The following is a 17808-nucleotide window of genomic DNA, read 5'->3' as shown; positions in this document are numbered from 1 at the left end:
GGTGCGGTTGGCCCTGGGTTCCTCCTAATGCAAGACAATGCTAGACCTCATGTGGCTGGAGTGTGTCAGCAGTTCCTGCAAGAGGAAGGCATTGATGCTATGGACTGGCCTGCCCGTTCCCCAGACCTGAATCCAATTGAGCACATCTGGGACATCATGTCTCTCTCCATCCACCAACGCCACGTTGCACCACAGACTGTCCAGGAGTTGGCGGATGCTTTAGTCCAGGTCTGGGAGGAGATCCCTCAGGAGACCATCCGCCACCTCATCAGGAGCATGCCCAGGCGTTGTAGGGAGGTCATACAGGCACGTGGAGGCCACACACACTACTGAGCCTCATTTTGACTTGTTTTAAGGACATTACATCAAAGTTGGATCAGCCTGTAGTGTGGTTTTCCACTTTAATTTTGAGTGTGATTCCAAATCCAGACCTCCATGGGTTGATAAATTGGATTTCCATTGATTATTTTTGTGTGATTTTGTTGTCAGCACATTGAACTATGTAAAGAAAAAGGTATTTAATAAGATTATTTCATTCATTCAGATCTAGGATGTGTTATTTTAGTGTTCCCTTTATTTTTTTGAGCAGTGTATATATATGACCATATCTAAGTGCTCGTTTCTCAGGAAAAAAAAGGCATCATATTCTTCTTGGTAGTGTATATGAACAGATTTTAATAAGATTTCATGTTGCTAAAACATTGTCAGCCTATAGGGAGGAGGTCAGAGACCTGACAGTGTGGTACGATGACACCAACTTCTCCCTAAACGTGATCAAGACAAAGGAGTTGATTGTGGACTACAGGGAAGGAGGATCGAACATACCCCCATTCACATTGATGGGAGTGTAGTGAAGCAGGTCGAGAGCTTCAAGTTCCTTGGTGTCCACATCACCAACAAACTATCATGGTCAAAACACACCAAAAAAGTTGTGAAGAGGGCACGACAATGCCTATTCCCCCTCAGGAGACTGAAAAGATATGGCATGGGTCCTCAGATCCTCAAAAAGATCTACAGCTGCACCATCCTGACTGGTTACATCATCGCCTGGTATGGCAACTGCTCTGCATCCGACGGCAAGGTGCTACAGAGGGTACTGCTTACTGCCCAGTACATCACTGGGGCCAAGCTTCCTGACATCCAGGACCTCTATACCAGGTTGTGTCAGAAGAAGGTCCTAAAAATTGTCAAACACTCCAGCCACCTTAGTCATAGACTGTTCTCTCTGCTACCTCAAGGCAAGCGGTACCGGAACGCCAAGTCTAGGTCCAAAAGGCTCCTTTCCAGCTTCTACCTCCAAGCCATAAGAGTGTTAAACAGTTAATCAAATGGCTACCCAGACTATTTGCATTGACCCCTTCTTTTTTTACGCTGCTGCTACTAGCTGTTTATTAGCTATGCATAGTCAATTTACCCCTACCTACATGCCTCAATTACCTTGACTAACCTGTATCCCCGCACATTGACTGGGTACAGGTACCCCCTGTATACAGTATAGCCTCGTTATTGTTATTTTACTGTGTTACTTTTTTTTAAACTTTAGTTTATCCAGTAAATATTCTCTTCAATCTTATTTTCTCAACTGCATTGTTGGTTAAGGGCTTGTAAGTAAGCATTTCACGGTAAGGTCTACACATGTTGTATTCGGCGCATGCGACAAATACAATTTGATTTGATTTGGCTTTAAGAGATGTGCTCTGTTTACTTGTTAATTTGAACCATGTGGCTTTACAGCAGCTAGTATGAAATACTGTTCTTGAATTCTACTGTGACCAGTTTTTGTTAAAGAAGATACTCCAAAAAAATATGTCGCTATATTCTAGTCGGGGGTCCTATGTATCTTGAAAGGATTTTTAAAAGTTGTATCAGTCAGAAATTGCCTTGTGATGAAAATGAAGAAAAAATATATTGTTATCAAATTTGGAATGGTGAAAAAATGATGTTCAGGTAAATGTACAGTTCAACTGCTGCTGCCCCATGTATCATAGGGTTATCATAAGGATATGGTGGATGATATTTTAACAAAGTGAAACAATTCTATCCAAAGCTGCTGTATGTTCAGAGAAATATTATACTGTATATATATATATAATTTCACAAATCATTATTATCAAATGATCCAACTGTCTGTTGTTTTGAAAATGGTGTGTTCTATTTCATTGTTTAGAATAGATTGTGATAATAAATTGTGTTTGATTTATCTTCTTGTTGTTGTAATTTAATATAATTCTGTTATGTTGGAAAATAAATGATCTTGTAAGTTAATAAGTATTTACAGGCTTTCTTCTTTGGTCACAAGTGGTCTACCATTCCATAGGCATCCTTTAGACAACTCAATCAACACATTTGTTATGGCAAGAACATGATGACCCCAGATTTGTCCAAATAAACAAGACCATGCAAGGTATCTGTCTATGTGAACCATATTAGAGCCACATGGAGGACCAGCAGAGAACACTGAGTAAGATATAAACTAACTGATTACACAATATGCCAAACACTGGACATAAAGGGAGACCCCTATGTCATTGCATATTCTTTATTATGGCAGGAAATTTTACTATCGGTCAGGAACATTGGTTATTTTATCATCAACCAAATTAGCATCACAAAGGTTTTTGTAAATCATAAATAGTGCATTCATATGCCAACAATTAGAATATCAAATGATCTAATTTGGATCATTAAATAGTTATCAGTACATACAGCAATAATAACAAACATATTGTCAATATTCTTTGGTATCGCATTCGCAAGATAATAGTTATGAAAATCAACTGCTAGATACACTATATTTGTCATATCCACATGAAAATGATTGAATGATAAAGTATATGTTTTATTCTCATCTCGAGTTAGTATATCAGGTCAGAAGTACGGTACATAATTGGAGATAAGCCTTTGCCTGTTTCTTTATTCTTTTTAATGATCAATTCTCTTTTAGTTTATTGCCAATAACAATCACCAGTACAGGACAATGTTGTCAATAACAATCACCAGTACAGGACAATGTTGTCAATAACAATCACCAGTACAGGACAATGTTGTCAATAACAATTACCAGTACAGGACAATGTTGTCAATAACAATCACCAGTACGGGACAATGTTGTCAATAACAATCACCAGTACAGGACAATGTTGTCAATAACAATCATCAGTACGGGACAATGTTGTCAATAACAATCACCAGTACGGGACAATGTTGTCAATAACAATCACCAGTACAGGACAATGTTGTCAATAACAATCACCAGTACAGGACAATGTTGTCAATAACAATCACCAGTACAGGACAATGTTGTCAATAACAATCACCAGTACAGGACAATGTTGTCAATAACAATCACCAGTACAGGACAATGTTGTCAATAACAATCACCAGTACAGGACAATGTTGTCAATAACAATCACCAGTACAGGACAATGTTGTCAATAACAATCACCAGTACAGGACAATGTTGTCAATAACAATCACCAGTACAGGACAATGTTGTCAATAACAATCACCAGTACAGGACAATGTTGTCAATAACAATCACCAGTACAGGACAATGTTGTCAATAAGGCCAACGCTCGTTATCAGTGGGAAGGAATCTGGTGAGATCCAGTTTGGACCAGTAAGATGTTCCTGGTTCAGTCCTGTTCCTCTCACTGTTCAGTGATCACTAATCTGCACTCTCTCTCTACCCCCCATCTCTCTCTTTCTCTCCTCCTCCTCCTCTCCAACAAGGTTTTCTTCCACTACAACCCAGAAGATGTGATTAATAACAGTTTCGGGGATAGGACCGTGGTATCGGTGGGGTTAAATGTTCCTTGGTGTCTGTTTCCCTCCATCTCCCTCAGCAGCAGCAGGCGATCAACCAACTGTCCACCTGCTCTCCTGTTCCAGCCAGCATCCAGGGAGCCTCAGACGAAAAGATGGGAAAAGTACTCAATGATCTGGTAAGACAACAACACATCACTCACATAATTGATGATGAGGCTCATACTGAAATTATTCAATAAATAGTTTTGAAAAAAGAGACTCCGCACTCTGCCATTTCTACTCCTATGTTGTTTATACTGAGAGACATCCTACAATTACAATAAAAATTAAAAAAACACAATTGTTGAGTTAAAAACTTTGCACAACACTTTATTTGACTGTTGACTGTAATCTATCAAACTTGTATCATGTCTGTAATGTTGCTCTTTGTTTCATTGAGACGTAACTCAGTTTAGAATTCTTAGTTACTGTAAGACATCCTTGTTTATATTCTTGGTGCAGTACTGGAGGCGTTGGTTGACGTTGGTATTGACGTTGGTATTGGGAATTGGGGGATCATTTTAATATGGGATGCAAGTTTCCATCATGGCTTCTCTAGCAGAGGTAAGAAAGCTGTCTGATGATCAGCTCTAAGGAGTTGAATATAAACTTGATAATGAGGAATAGCATTGAGGGATAAAAGTGAAGATGTAATCTGATTTAAGATTGATACCTCCTTGCCTGTTGGTGTAACAGTGTAGGTTCCGTCCCTCTCTTCGCCCCAACCTGGGCTCGAACCAGGGACCCTTGCACACATCAACAAATGACACCCACGAAGCATCGTTACCCATCGCACCACAAAAGCAGCGGCCCTTGCAACGCAAGGGGAAACCCTACTTCAAGTCTGGAAGAAGCTAGCTAGCTAACGAAGAACAACAAAGAATATCTAGTTAACAGAAGAAAAGAAAGAGAAAATCAGGACAGAAGAAAAAGGATATCAAAGTGAAACAGTTCTCTAAAGACACAGGAGACAATAATACAAGAAACAACACTTCTGTAGCTTGTCAACTATGTGTCTGTCTATCCCTGTTCTCTCCTCCCTGCACAGGCCATACAAACGCTTCACACCGCGTGGCCGCTGCCACTCCAACCTGGTGGTCCCAGCGCGCACGACCCACGTGGAGTTCCAGGTCTCCGGCAGCCTCTGGAACTGCCGGTCTGCAGCCAACAAGGCTGAGTTCATCTCAGCCTATGCTACCCTCCAGTCCCTAGACTTCCTGGCGCTGACGGAAACATGGATTACCACAGATAACACTGCTACTCCTACTGCTCTCTCTTCGTCTGCCCACGTGTTCTCGCATACCCCTAGAGCATCGAGCCAGCGGGGTGGTGGCACTGGAATCCTCATCTCTCCCAAGTGGACATTCTCTCTTTCTCCCCTGACTCATCTGTCTATCTCCTCATTTGAATTCCATGCTGTCACAGTTACCAGCCCTTTCAAGCTTAACATCCTTATCATTTATCGCCCTCCAGGTTCCCTTGGAGAGTTCATCAATGAGCTTGACGCCTTGATAAGTTCCTTTCCTGAGGATGGCTCACCTCTCACAGTTCTTGGTGACTTTAACCTCCCCACGTCTACCTTTGACTCATTCCTCTCTGCCTCCTTCTTTCCACTCCTCTCCTCTTTTGACCTCACCCTCTCACCTTCCCCCCCTACTCACAAGGCAGGCAATACGCTTGACCTCATCTTTACTAGATGCTGTTCTTCCACTAATCTCATTGCAACTCCCCTCCAAATCTCCGACCACTACCTTGTATCCTTTTCCCTCTTGCTCTCATCCAACACTTCTCACTCTGCCCCTACTCGGATGGTATTGCGCCATCCCAACCTTCGCTCTCTCTCTCCCGCTACTCTCTCCTCTTCCATCCTATCATCTCTTCCCTCTGCTCAAACCTTCTCCAACCTATCTCCTGATTCTGCCTCCTCAACCCTCCTCTCCTCCCTTTCTGCATCCTTTGATTTTCTCTGTCCCCTATCCTCCAGGCCGGCTCGGTCCTCCCCTCCTGCTCCGTGGCTCGACGACTCACTACGAGCTCACAGAACAAGGCTCCGGGCAGCCGAGCGGAAATGGAGGAAAACTCGCCTCCCCTGCGGACCTGGCATCCTTTCACTCACTCCTCTCTACATTCTCCTCTTCTGTCTCTGCTGCTAAAGCCACTTTCTACCACTCTAAATTCCAAGCATCTGCCTCTAACCCTAGGAAGCTCTTTGCTACCTTCTCCTCCCTCCTGAATCCTCCTCCCCCTCCCCCCTCCTCCCTCTCTGCGGATGACTTCGTCAACCATTTTGAAAAGAAGGTTGACGATATCCGATCCTCGTTTGCTAAGTCAAACGACACCGCTGGTCCTGCTCACACTGCCCTACCCTGTGCTTTGACCTCTTTCTCCCATCTCTCTCCAGATGAAATCTCGCGTCTTGTGACGGCCGGCCGCCCAACAACCTGCCCACTTGACCCTATCCCCTCCTCTCTTCTCCAGACCATTTCCGGAGACCTTCTCCCCTTCCTCACCTCGCTCATCAACTCATCCTTGACTGCTGGCTACGTCCCTTCCGTCTTCAAGAGAGCGAGAGTTGCACCCCTTCTGAAAAAACCTACACTCGATCCCTCCGATGTCAACAACTACAGACCAGTATCCCTTCTTTCTTTTCTCTCCAAAACTCTTGAACGTGCCGTCCTTGGCCAGCTCTCCTGCTATCTGTCTCAGAATGACCTTCTTGATCCTAATCAGTCAGGTTTCAAGACTGGGCATTCAACTGAGACTGCTCTTCTCTGTGTCACGGAGGCTCTCCGCACTGCTAAAGCTAACTCTCTCTCCTCTGCTCTCATACTTCTAGACCTATCTGCTGCCTTTGATACTGTGAACCATCAGATCCTCCTCTCCACCCTCTCCGAGTTGGGCATCTCCGGCGCGGCCCACGCTTGGATTGCGTCCTACCTGACAGGTCGCTCCTACCAGGTGGCGTGGCGGGAATCTGTCTCGGCACCATGCGCTCTCACCACTGGTGTCCCCCAGGGCTCTGTTCTAGGCCCTCTCCTATTCTCGCTATACACCAAGTCACTTGGCTCTGTCATATCCTCACATGGTCTCTCCTATCATTGCTATGCAGACGACACACAATTAATCTTCTCCTTTCCCCCTTCTGATAACCAGGCGGCGAATCGCATCTCTGCATGTCTGTCAGACATATCAGTGTGGATGACGGATCACCAGCTCAAGCTGAACCTCGGCAAGACGGAGCTGCTCTTCCTCCCGGGGAAGGACTGCCCGTTCCATGATCTCGCCATCACGGTTGACAACTCCCTTGTGTCCTCCTCCCAGAGTGCTAAGAACCTTGGCGTGATCCTGGACAACACCCTGTCGTTCTCCACTAACATCAAGGCGGTGACCCGATCCTGTAGGTTCATGCTCTACAACATTCGCAGAGTACGACCCTGCCTCACACAGGAAGCGGCGCAGGTCCTAATCCAGGCACTTGTCATCTCCCGTCTGGATTACTGCAACTCGCTGTTGGCTGGGCTCCCTGCCTGTGCCATTAAACCCCTACAACTCATCCAGAACGCCGCAGCCCGTCTGGTGTTCAACCTTCCCAAGTTCTCTCACGTCACCCCGCTCCTCCGCTCTCTCCACTGGCTTCCAGTTGAAGCTCGCATCCGCTACAAGACCATGGTGATTGCCTACGGAGCTGTGAAGGGAACGGCACCTCCATACCTTCAGGCTCTGATCAGGCCCTACACCCAAACAAGGGCACTGCGTTCATCCACCACTGGCCTGCTGGCCCCCCTACCTCTGAGGAAGCACAGTTCCCGCTCAGCCCAGTCAAAACTGTTCGCTGCTCTGGCACCCCAATGGTGGAACAAGCTCCCTCACGACGCCAGGACAGCGGAGTCAATCACCACCTTCCGGAGACACCTGAAACCCCACCTCTTTAAGGAATACCTAGGATAGGATAAAGTAATCCTTCTAACCCCCCCCTTAAAATATTTAGATGCACTATTGTAAAGTGGTTGTTCCACTGGATATCATAAGGTGAATGCACCATTTTGTAAGTCGCTCTGGATAAGAGCGTCTGCTAAATGACTTAAATGTAAATGTAAATGTAAGTCTCAGAGCGAGTGACGTCACTGATTGAAACGCTATTAGCGCGCGCCACCGCTAACTAACTAGCCATTTCACATCGGTTACACTCACCCCCCTTTTGACCTCCTCCTTTTCCGCAGCAACCAATGATCCGGGTCACGGCACCAATGTAACAGTGTAGGTTCTGTCCCTCTCTTCGCCCCAACCTGGGCTCGAACCAGGGACCCTTGCACACATCAACAACTGACACCCACAAAGCATAATTTCCCATCGCGCCACAAAAGCCGCGGCCCTTGCAACGCAAGGGGAAACCCTACTTCAAGTCTCAGAGCAAGTGACGTCACTGATTGAAACGCTATTAGCGCGCACCACCGCTAACTAACTAGCCATTTCACATCGGTTACATTGGCATGTGACTGAGCCTGTAAAGATATCACAAAGAAAAACCTATATGGCCTGAGCCACATAGGAGCACAAATTAGCTTTACAGTAAGAAAATGCAATTATTATTATTGTTATTACGTTGATATGTCACAATTACACTACAGTATTACAGTATTGCAATTTTTCAATTGAGTGTGTGCCAAAAGGTGCAAACAGCAGGGTGCATACAAAGTGTGAGAGCGTAAACAAAGTGTCCAGTTTCCCAGGAGAACAGGGAGATATCGTATCACTTCCCAGCCAGAGGAGGGAGTGACCTAATCCTAATGGATAGCACTGTGATCAACAGTTCATCAGCAGCAGCTTTTTCTCCAATCCAATTTATACAGATCCGACAGAGTATTGTCATATCATGTGAGCAGACAGAAAGAAAACATGGTGGGGTTGAGGTTACAGGACTGTTGTTGGAGTATTTGAAGTATACCATGTTGCTTTAGCCATCATAAGCAGGGTCAAGTCAAACCGAAGTTTATTGGTCGCGTACACAGATTTGCATATGTTATCGCAGGTGCAGCTAAATGCTTGTGTTCCTAGCTCTGGCAGTGTAGTAATAATACCTAGAAATACAAAACAATACGCAATTAATTTTTTTTAAAGTCCAAAATTTTAAAAGTCAAATTAAGAAATATCAGAACGAGCAATGTCAGAGTCCGTAGTATGGTGTGTCTATATATCTCTATACAGTATGGACAGTACATGAATAGAAACGGTGTGTACAGCAGTAGCTAGAGATGAATGACTACACTCTCAGAAAAAAAGATGCTATTTAGAACCTAAAAGGGTTCTTCCGTTTCTTTCTAAGAGTTTACAGTATATACATATAGTGGGTTAAACAGCATGTAAACATTAAAGTGACCAGTGTTAAATGACTATGTACAGTTGTGGCCAAAGGTTTGAGAATGACACAAATATTAATTTTCACAAAGTCTGCTGCCTCAATTTGTATGATGGCAATTTGCATATACTCCAGAATGTTATGAAGAGTGATCAGATGAATTGCAATTAATTGCAAAGTCCCTCTTTGCCATGAAAATGAACTGAATCCCCCAAAAACATTTCCACTGCATTTCAGCCCTGCCACAAAAGGACCAGCTGACATCATGTCAGTGATTCTCTCGTTAACACGGGTGTGAGTGTTGACGAGGACAAGGCTGGAAATCACTCTGTCATGCTGATTGAGTTCGAATAACAGACTGGAAGCTTCAAAAGGAGGGTGGTGCTTGGCATCATTGTTCTTCCTCGGTCAACCATGGTTACCTGCAAGGAAACACGTGCCGTCATCATTGCTTTGCACAAAAAGGGCTTCACAGGCAAGGATATTGCTGCCAGTAAGATTGCACCTAAATCAACCATTTATCGGATCATGAAGAAGTTCAAGGAGAGCGGTTCAATTGTTGTGTAGAAGGATTCTGGGTGCCCAAGAAAGTCCAGCAAGCGCCAGGACCGTCTCCTAAAGTTGATTCAGCTGAGGGATCGGGGCACCACCAGTACAGAGCTTGCTCAGGAATGGCAGCAGGCAGGTGTGAGTGCATCTGCACGCACAGTGAGGCGAAGACTTTTGGAGGATGGCCTGGTGTCAAGAAGGGCAGCAAAGAAGTCACTTCTCTCCAGGAAAAACATCAGGGACAGACTGATATTCTGCAAAAGGTACCGGGATTAGAATGCTGAGGACTGGGGTAGTCATTTTCTCTGATGAATATCCTTTCTGATTGTTTGGGGCATCCAGAAAAAAGCTTGTCCAGAGAAGACAAGGTGAGCGCTACCATTAGTCCTGTGTCATGCCAACAGTAAAGCATCCTGAGACCATTCATGTGTGGGGTTGCTTCTCAGCCAAGGGAGTGGTCTCACTCACAATTTTGCCTAAGAACACAGTCATGAATAAAGAATGGTACCAACACATCCTCCGAGACCAATTTCTCCCAACCATCTAGGAACAGTTTGGTGACGAACAATGCCTTTTCCAGCATGATGGAGCACCTTGCCATAAGGCAAAAGTGATAAGTGGCTCAGGGAACAAAACATTGATATTTTGGGTCCATGGCCAGGAAACTCCCCAGACCTTAATCCCATTGAGAACTTGTGGTCAATCCTCAAGAGGTGGGTGGACAAACAAAAACCCACAAATTCTGACAAACTCCAAGCATTGATTATGCAAGAATGGGCTGCCATCAGTCAGGATGTGGCTCAGAAGTTAATTGACAGCATGCCAGGGTGGATTGCAGAGGTCTTGAAAAAGAAGGGTCAACACTGCAAATATTGACTCTTTGCATCAACTTCATGTAATTGTCAATAAAAGCCTTTGACACTTATGAAATGCTTGTAATTATACTTCAGTATTCCATAGTAACATCTGACAAAAATATCTAAAGACACTGAAGCAGCAAACTTTGTGAAAATTAATATTTATGTCATTCTCAAAACTTTTGGCCACGACTGTACATAGGGCAAAACAGTCTCTAAGGTGCAGGGTAGATTGTCAAGTTGTAGCCGGCAAGCAACAGATTTGAATGTTCATTCAACTTTTAAAACATCAAATCAAAATCAAATTCATTTTATCCGTCACATGCTTTTGTAAATGATAGGTGTAGACTAAAAGTTAAATGCTAACTTACAGGCCATTCCCAACAATGAGAGGAAGAAAATTGAGAAGTAATAACATGTAATGATAAAATTAATAATAAATACACAATGAGTAGCGATAACTTGGCTAGAGAGAGTACACAGGGTACCAGTACCGAGTCAATGTGCAGAGGTACGAGGTAACTTATACTTTTTCCACATTTAGTTGTGTTTCAAAGGGGGATTAAAATTGATTAATTGTAATTTTTTGTCAATGATCTACACAAAATACTCTGTAAAGTCAAAGTAAAAGAGTATGAAAAATAAAACTCAAATTTATCTTGATTAGATAAGTATTCAACCCCCTGAGTCAATGCATGTTAGAATCACCTTTGGCAGTAATTACAGCTGTGAGTCTTTCTGGGTAAATCTGTAAGAGCTTTGCACATCTAGATTGTGCAATATTTGCAAATTATATTTGTTTTAATTCTTCAAGCTCTGTAAAGTTGGTTGTTGATCATTGCTAGACAGACATTTTCAAGTCTTGCTATAGATTTTCAAACCGATTTAAGTCTATACTGTAACTAGCTCACTGAGGAACATTCAATGTTGTCTTGGTAAGAAACTCCAGTGTATATATAGCTTTGTGGTTAAGGTTATTGTCCTGCTGAAAGGTAAATTTGTCTCCCAGTGTCTGTTGGAAAGTAGACTGAACCAGGTTTTCCTCTAGGATTTTGTCTGTGCTTAGCTCTATTCCGTTTCTTTTTATCATAAAAAAACTCCTTAGTCCTTGCCGATGACAAGCATACCCATAACATGATGCAGCAACCACCAATATGAAGAGTTGTACTCATTGATGTATACGAAACGCTTCAGTCTGGTTTTAGACCCCATCATAGCACTGAGACTGCACTTGTGAAGGTGGTAAATTACCTTTTAATGACGTCAGACCGAGACTCTGCGTCTGTCCTCGTGCTCCTAGATCTTAGTGCTGCTTTTGATACCATCGATCACCACATTCTTTTGGAGAGATTGGAAACCCAAATTGGTCTACATGGACAAGTTCTGGCCTGGTTTAGGTGTTATCTGTCGGAAAGATATCAGTTTGTCTCTGTGAATGGTTTGTCCTCTGACAAATCAACTGTAAATTTCGGTGTTCCTCAAGGTTCCGTTTTAGGACCACTATTGTTTTCACTATATATTTTACCTCTTGGGGATGTCATTCGAAAACATAATGTTAAATTTCACTGCTATGCGGATGACACACAGCTGTACATTTCAATGAAACATGGTGAAGCCCCAAAATTGCTCTCGCTAGAAGCCTGTGTCTCAGACATAAGGAAGTGGATGGCTGCAAACGTTCTACTTTTAAACTCGGACAAAACAGAGATGCTTGTTTTAGGTCCCAAGAAACAAAGAGATCTTCTGTTGAATCTGACAATTAATCTGGATGGTTGTACAGTCGTCTCAAATAAAACTGTGAAGGACCTCAGCGTTACTCTGGACCCTGATCTCTCTTTTGAAGAACATATCAAGACTGTTTCAAGGACAGCTTTTTTCCATCTACGTAACATTGCAAAAATCAGAAACTTTCTGTCCAAAAATGACGCAGAAAAATTAATCCATACCTTTGTTACTTCTAGGTTGGACTACTGCAATGCTCTACTTTCCGGCTACCCGGATAAAGCACTAAATAAACTTCAGTTGTGAATATATAATTTCTTGTTCTCTGGTTAGTTTACCCTCTTAATTATCAGTTGTTCTAGCCTGGTCAAGCATTCTGACCTCTGTGTTGTGCTCACAGTGCAGCGGTTAGCATGGTTGACCAGGCTGCATTGGTTCATGTTCATAACACCTTAACACACATCCTCAGAACCCACAGTCACAGCACAGTTACATAGATTACATCCACCCTTCCAGAGTTCACACTGTTCAGTGAAATCCCCTTCGTGCTCAGCCCCCTCCTGTACTCCCTATTCACCCATGACTGTGTGGCCATGCACGCCTCCAACTCAATCATCAAGTTTGCAGACGACACTACAGTGGTAGGCTTGATTACCAACAATGACGAGACAACCTACAGGGAGGAGGTGAGGGCTCTGGGAGTGTGGTGCCAGGAAAATAACCTCTCACTCAACGTCAACAAAACAATGGAGATTATCGTAGACTTCAGGAAACAGCAGGGGGAGCACCCCCCTATCCACATCGACGGGACCGCAGTGGAGAAGGTGGAAAGCTTCAAGTTCCTTGGCAAACAGATCACTGACAAACTGAACTGGACCACCCACACAGACAGTGTGGTGAAGAAGGCGCATCCTGTTGGGCTATATCACCGCCTGGTATGGCAACTGCACCACCCGCAACCGCAGGGCTCTCCAGAGGGTGGTGCAGTCTGCCCAACGCATCACCGGGGACAAACTACTTGCCCTCCAGGACACCTACAGCACCCGATGTCACAGGAAGGCCAAAAAGATAATCAAGGACAACAACCACCTGAGCCACTTCCTGTTCACCCCACTATCATCCAGAAGGCTAGTACAGGTGCATCAAAGCTGGGACAGAGACTGAAAAACAGCTTCTATCTCAAGTTCTTCAGACTGTTAAATAGCCATCACTAGCACATTATAGAGGCTGCTGCCTATATACATAGACTTGAAATCACTGGCCACTTTAATAATGGATCACTAGTCACTTTAATAATGTTTACATATTTTACATTACTCATCTCATATGTATATACTGTATTCTATTCTACTGTATATTAGTCTATGAAGCTCTGACATTGCCCATCCATATATTTCTATATTCTTAATTCCATTCGTTTACTTAGTAGATTTGTGTGTATTGTGAAATTGTTAGATGTTACTTGTTAGATATTACTGCACTGTTGGCACTAGAAACACAAGCATTTCGCTACACCCGCAATAACATCTGCTAAACACGTGTATGTGACCAATAAAATGTGATTTGATTTGAATGTTCCAGTTGACCCACGCTGAGCCTCGGACCAGCCTCACTGTCATATGCACTGGATTACCCTGTCCCGGTCCAGCTGGGCAGAAGTACATATTCTGAAAAGCTCATCTGACCAATTACCAGAAATGGAATAATTCTGGAGCACAATTTACAAGTGTATGGCAAAGCTCTCTATGACAAAAAAAAAAACATTTTGACAGAAGCTGGATTTTAAAAATTATGTGAAACACAAATAATGTATTCTAATAGGGAAATTTGAGCAATATTGATGTTCAAGTATCAAAGATGGAATGAGGATGGAAGAAAGACACAGTATGGTTGAAATTAGTCATTTCTTACCAAGTCTCTCACTCTGTCTTTCTGCTCCCCCGTCTCCATCTCTCTCGCTCACTCTCTCACTGTCTGTCTGTAGGGAGGTGATGGGTACAGATGACATGTGGCCCTGGCTGATGGCCCTTAGTGGCCTCCCTGCCATCATCAAGTTTGTGACCCTGCTCTTTTTCCCAGAAGCACCTCGCTACCTGTACATCGACAAAGACGACACAGAGGGCTCAAAAAAAGGTATGCAGTTAGGCCAGGGCTATATCATAATGTGAGACATTTTTATCTGTTAAGCTGGCTTTGGGGAAAGAATGTCCCTGGATCAAATCTAGACCATACAATAATCAAACACAGAATACATTTCATAATGTACAACATAACAGTACACATACAATATAACACATCAGTACACATCATATCATCAGAGATGGCGAGAAGAGGTGTGTATATGATGTTGTATAACGTGATTTGTGTGTATGTTGTTGTCATAGTCCTGCAGTGGCTGTGGCAGGAGGATGACCTGAAGATGGAGATGGATGACATGGAGAAGGAGAGGGAGAGCATGCAGGGCCAAGTCTAAGACAGTGTGGGACGTGCTGACTTCTCGCTGTGTCAGGTGGCAAGTGCTGGCTCTGGTCATCCCCTGTGCCTGTGTTCAGTTTTGTGGTATTAACGCAGTGAGTCTGTTTTTACTCTATCTACCTTTACTGCAACATTACTGAATCTACCTTTAGTCACGAGTTCAATGTCAGTAGGTTGTATTTCCCTGATGAGGTTATTCTGCATTCTACGTAGAAGTTATGAGGTTATCCATTCCCTTCCTTTTTCATTCTCATTCTCTATATTATCTTGTCATTCTCCTTTCATCTCATCTTCTCCACATTGACCCAGACTTTGTTCTATAGATTTATTTCTACGCTTTCGACATCTTCCATGAATCTGGAGCAGCAGAGGACAAGATGCACTACCTGTCCATTGGCATCGTAGCAACAGGAACTCATCTCCATCAGTCTCTGTGTGAGTACCATAACATACTGTAGGTCATAGTGGAGAATAACATCACTGTCTGTAAGTGAACAATACAATAACATTTGTTTTAGTGGCCATATTGACCTCCTGTCCTTGTTGTGTCCCAGTCTCTGTTGATAGACCGTGCGGGCAGGAAGATACTGATGGGCTATGGCTACCTGTTGTTGGGAGTCATCATGTCCATCCTTGTTGTTATGCTGTCCATCAAGGTAAACAAAGGTCCAACATTTAGGGTTTCTGTGTCAGCTGACATGAGAACTAACACAGTCCTTTCTCTCTCAACAAGACCTGCTTTCATGGGTCCCTTATGTTAACATCGCCCTTATCTTCTCTGTCATCTGTGTTTATGGACTAGGACCATGTGAGTACTCTATGCTTATAAATGTCTTATGTATTATGTCACATTTTGGTGTGTACGATTACAGTTCGGAGTATTTGGAATTGAGTGAGCTAATGCCAGGCTGACCTGGTTGTCACAGTACTCTTATCTTTCTAGCCGGGGTGTCCATGGCCCTCCCCGCAGATCTCTTCCTGCAGGCCTGGAGACCGTCCGCTTACGTCATCAGCGGCTCCGTCAACTGGCTAGGCCTGTTCCTCATCGGGATGTTCTTCCCCTACATAGTGGTAAGATACTGCTCCAAGTCAACATACACACACTTAATATCAGTGATCCGAATGACTACTATTCCCTGACGGTTTTATATCTCTGAGATCCTACTGTCTGTCTGATCTTTAACATTATTCATGTGCCCATGTAGGATGCTCTAGGCCAGTTCTGCTTCCTGGTCTTTGTGGCATACTGCATGTTCATCCCAGAGACCAAAGGAAAGAGCATGGTGGAGATCATGGAGGACTTTAACAAACTCCACTACAAGAACAGGGGGACAGACACCGAAAAGGCTGACTTTGTTTTGGAAACAACATTTTGAGAACATTTGTATATACAGTATACACTACCGTTCAAAAGTTTGGGTAGACTTAGAAATGCCCTTGTTTTTATAATATATATATATTTTTTGGTCCATTAAAATAACATCAAATTGATCAGAAATACAATGTAGACATTGTTAATGTTGTAAATGACTATTGTAGCTGGAAATGGCAGATTCTTAACGGAATATCTACATAGGCGTACAGAGGCCCATTATCAGCAACCATCACTCTTGTGTTCCATTGGCACGTTGTGTTAGCTAATCCAAGTTTATCATTTGAAAAGGCTAATTGATCATTCGAAAACCCTTTTGCAATTATGTTAGCACAGCTGAAAACAGTTGTGCTGATTAAAGAAGCAATAAAACTGGCCTTCTTTAAACTAGTTGAGTATCTGGAGCATCAGCATTTGTGGGTTCGATTACAGGCTCAAAATGGCCAGAAACAAAGAACTTTCTTCCAAAAGTCGTTAGTCTATTCATGCTGAGAAATGAAGGCTATTCCATGCGAGAAATTGCCAAGAAACTAAAAATCTGGTACAACGCTGTGTATTAGTCCCTTCACAGAACAGCGCAAACTGGCTCTAACCATATTAGAAAGAGTGGGAGGCTCCGGTGTACAACTGAGCAAGAGGACAAGTACATTAGAGTGTCTAGTTTGAGAAACAGACGCCTCACAAGTCCTCAACTGGCAGCTTCATTAAATAGTACCTATAAAAACACCAGTCTCAACGTCAACAGTGAAGAGGCGACTCCGGGATACTGGCCTTCTAGGCAGAGTTGAAAAGAAAAAGCCATATCTCAGACGGGCCAATTAAAAGAAAAGTTGAAGATGGGCAAAATAGCATAGACACTGGACAGAGGAACTCTGCCTAGAAGACCAGCATCCCGGAGTTGCCTCTTCACTGTTGACATTGAGACTGGTGTTTTGCGGATGCTATTTAATGAAGTTGCCAGTTGAGGACTTGTGAGGCGTCTGTTTCTCAAACTAGACACTCCTCTTGCTCAGTTGTGCAGCGGGGCCTCCCACTCTTTCTATTCTCGTTAGGGCCAGTTTGCGCTGTTCTGTGAAATTTCTAAGAGACCCCAAACTTTTGAATGGTAGTGTATATTTTTTTAATGTACTATACAGTTCTTTCTGAAAGCCCAAAGCTGTTAAACAATGGACCAGTTTCCTGGAAAATGAAGCCTAGTCCTGGACTAAAAAGCATGCATGCTCTGCTTAATCTGTGTCCGGAAATGCAAGTGAAAGATATGTTTAGGTAAGGACTACTTGATATAACATGTCGATTGAATATGGTATATTATCATTGATTATATAACAAGACACTAGATTAGGGACCTCTATTTCATTTGACTGTAAACCTATTAGATCAATACCATTTCTGATGTCAGTGTGTTATTTATTAACTTATTGAAACCTGCCATGACATCAACCCCAATGACATGACACTGAAAACAAAACAATGTTCCTGGGAAAGAATGACATGTCTGTCTCTGTCCTTTCCCACACCTGAACGTCACCACCAGTATGTAGCAGATGTCTGTGCAGTTTGTCTGGAAGGGAGTAAAAATAAAGATGTATATTACACTAACCTGTTTTTCATCAATAATGTAGCCTTTACGCTACGTTTTATTCTGCACTAATCTATTCCGCACAGTGACA

General features: G+C 43.2%; 1 pseudogene; it reads left to right on the top strand.

The window, feature by feature from the left end:
- Positions 1-16142, top strand: part of LOC106583373 (solute carrier family 2, facilitated glucose transporter member 11-like) — a 38337-nt pseudogene extending 22195 nt beyond the window's left edge.
- Positions 16143-17808: the final 1666 nt, after the last annotated feature.

The sequence above is a fragment of the Salmo salar genome, chromosome ssa22 (assembly GCF_905237065.1).
Source record: "Salmo salar chromosome ssa22, Ssal_v3.1, whole genome shotgun sequence".
NCBI lineage: Eukaryota > Metazoa > Chordata > Actinopteri > Salmoniformes > Salmonidae > Salmo > Salmo salar.
The sequence above is the reverse complement of the archived record's forward strand: the minus strand, read 5'-3'. Positions and strand labels throughout refer to the sequence as shown.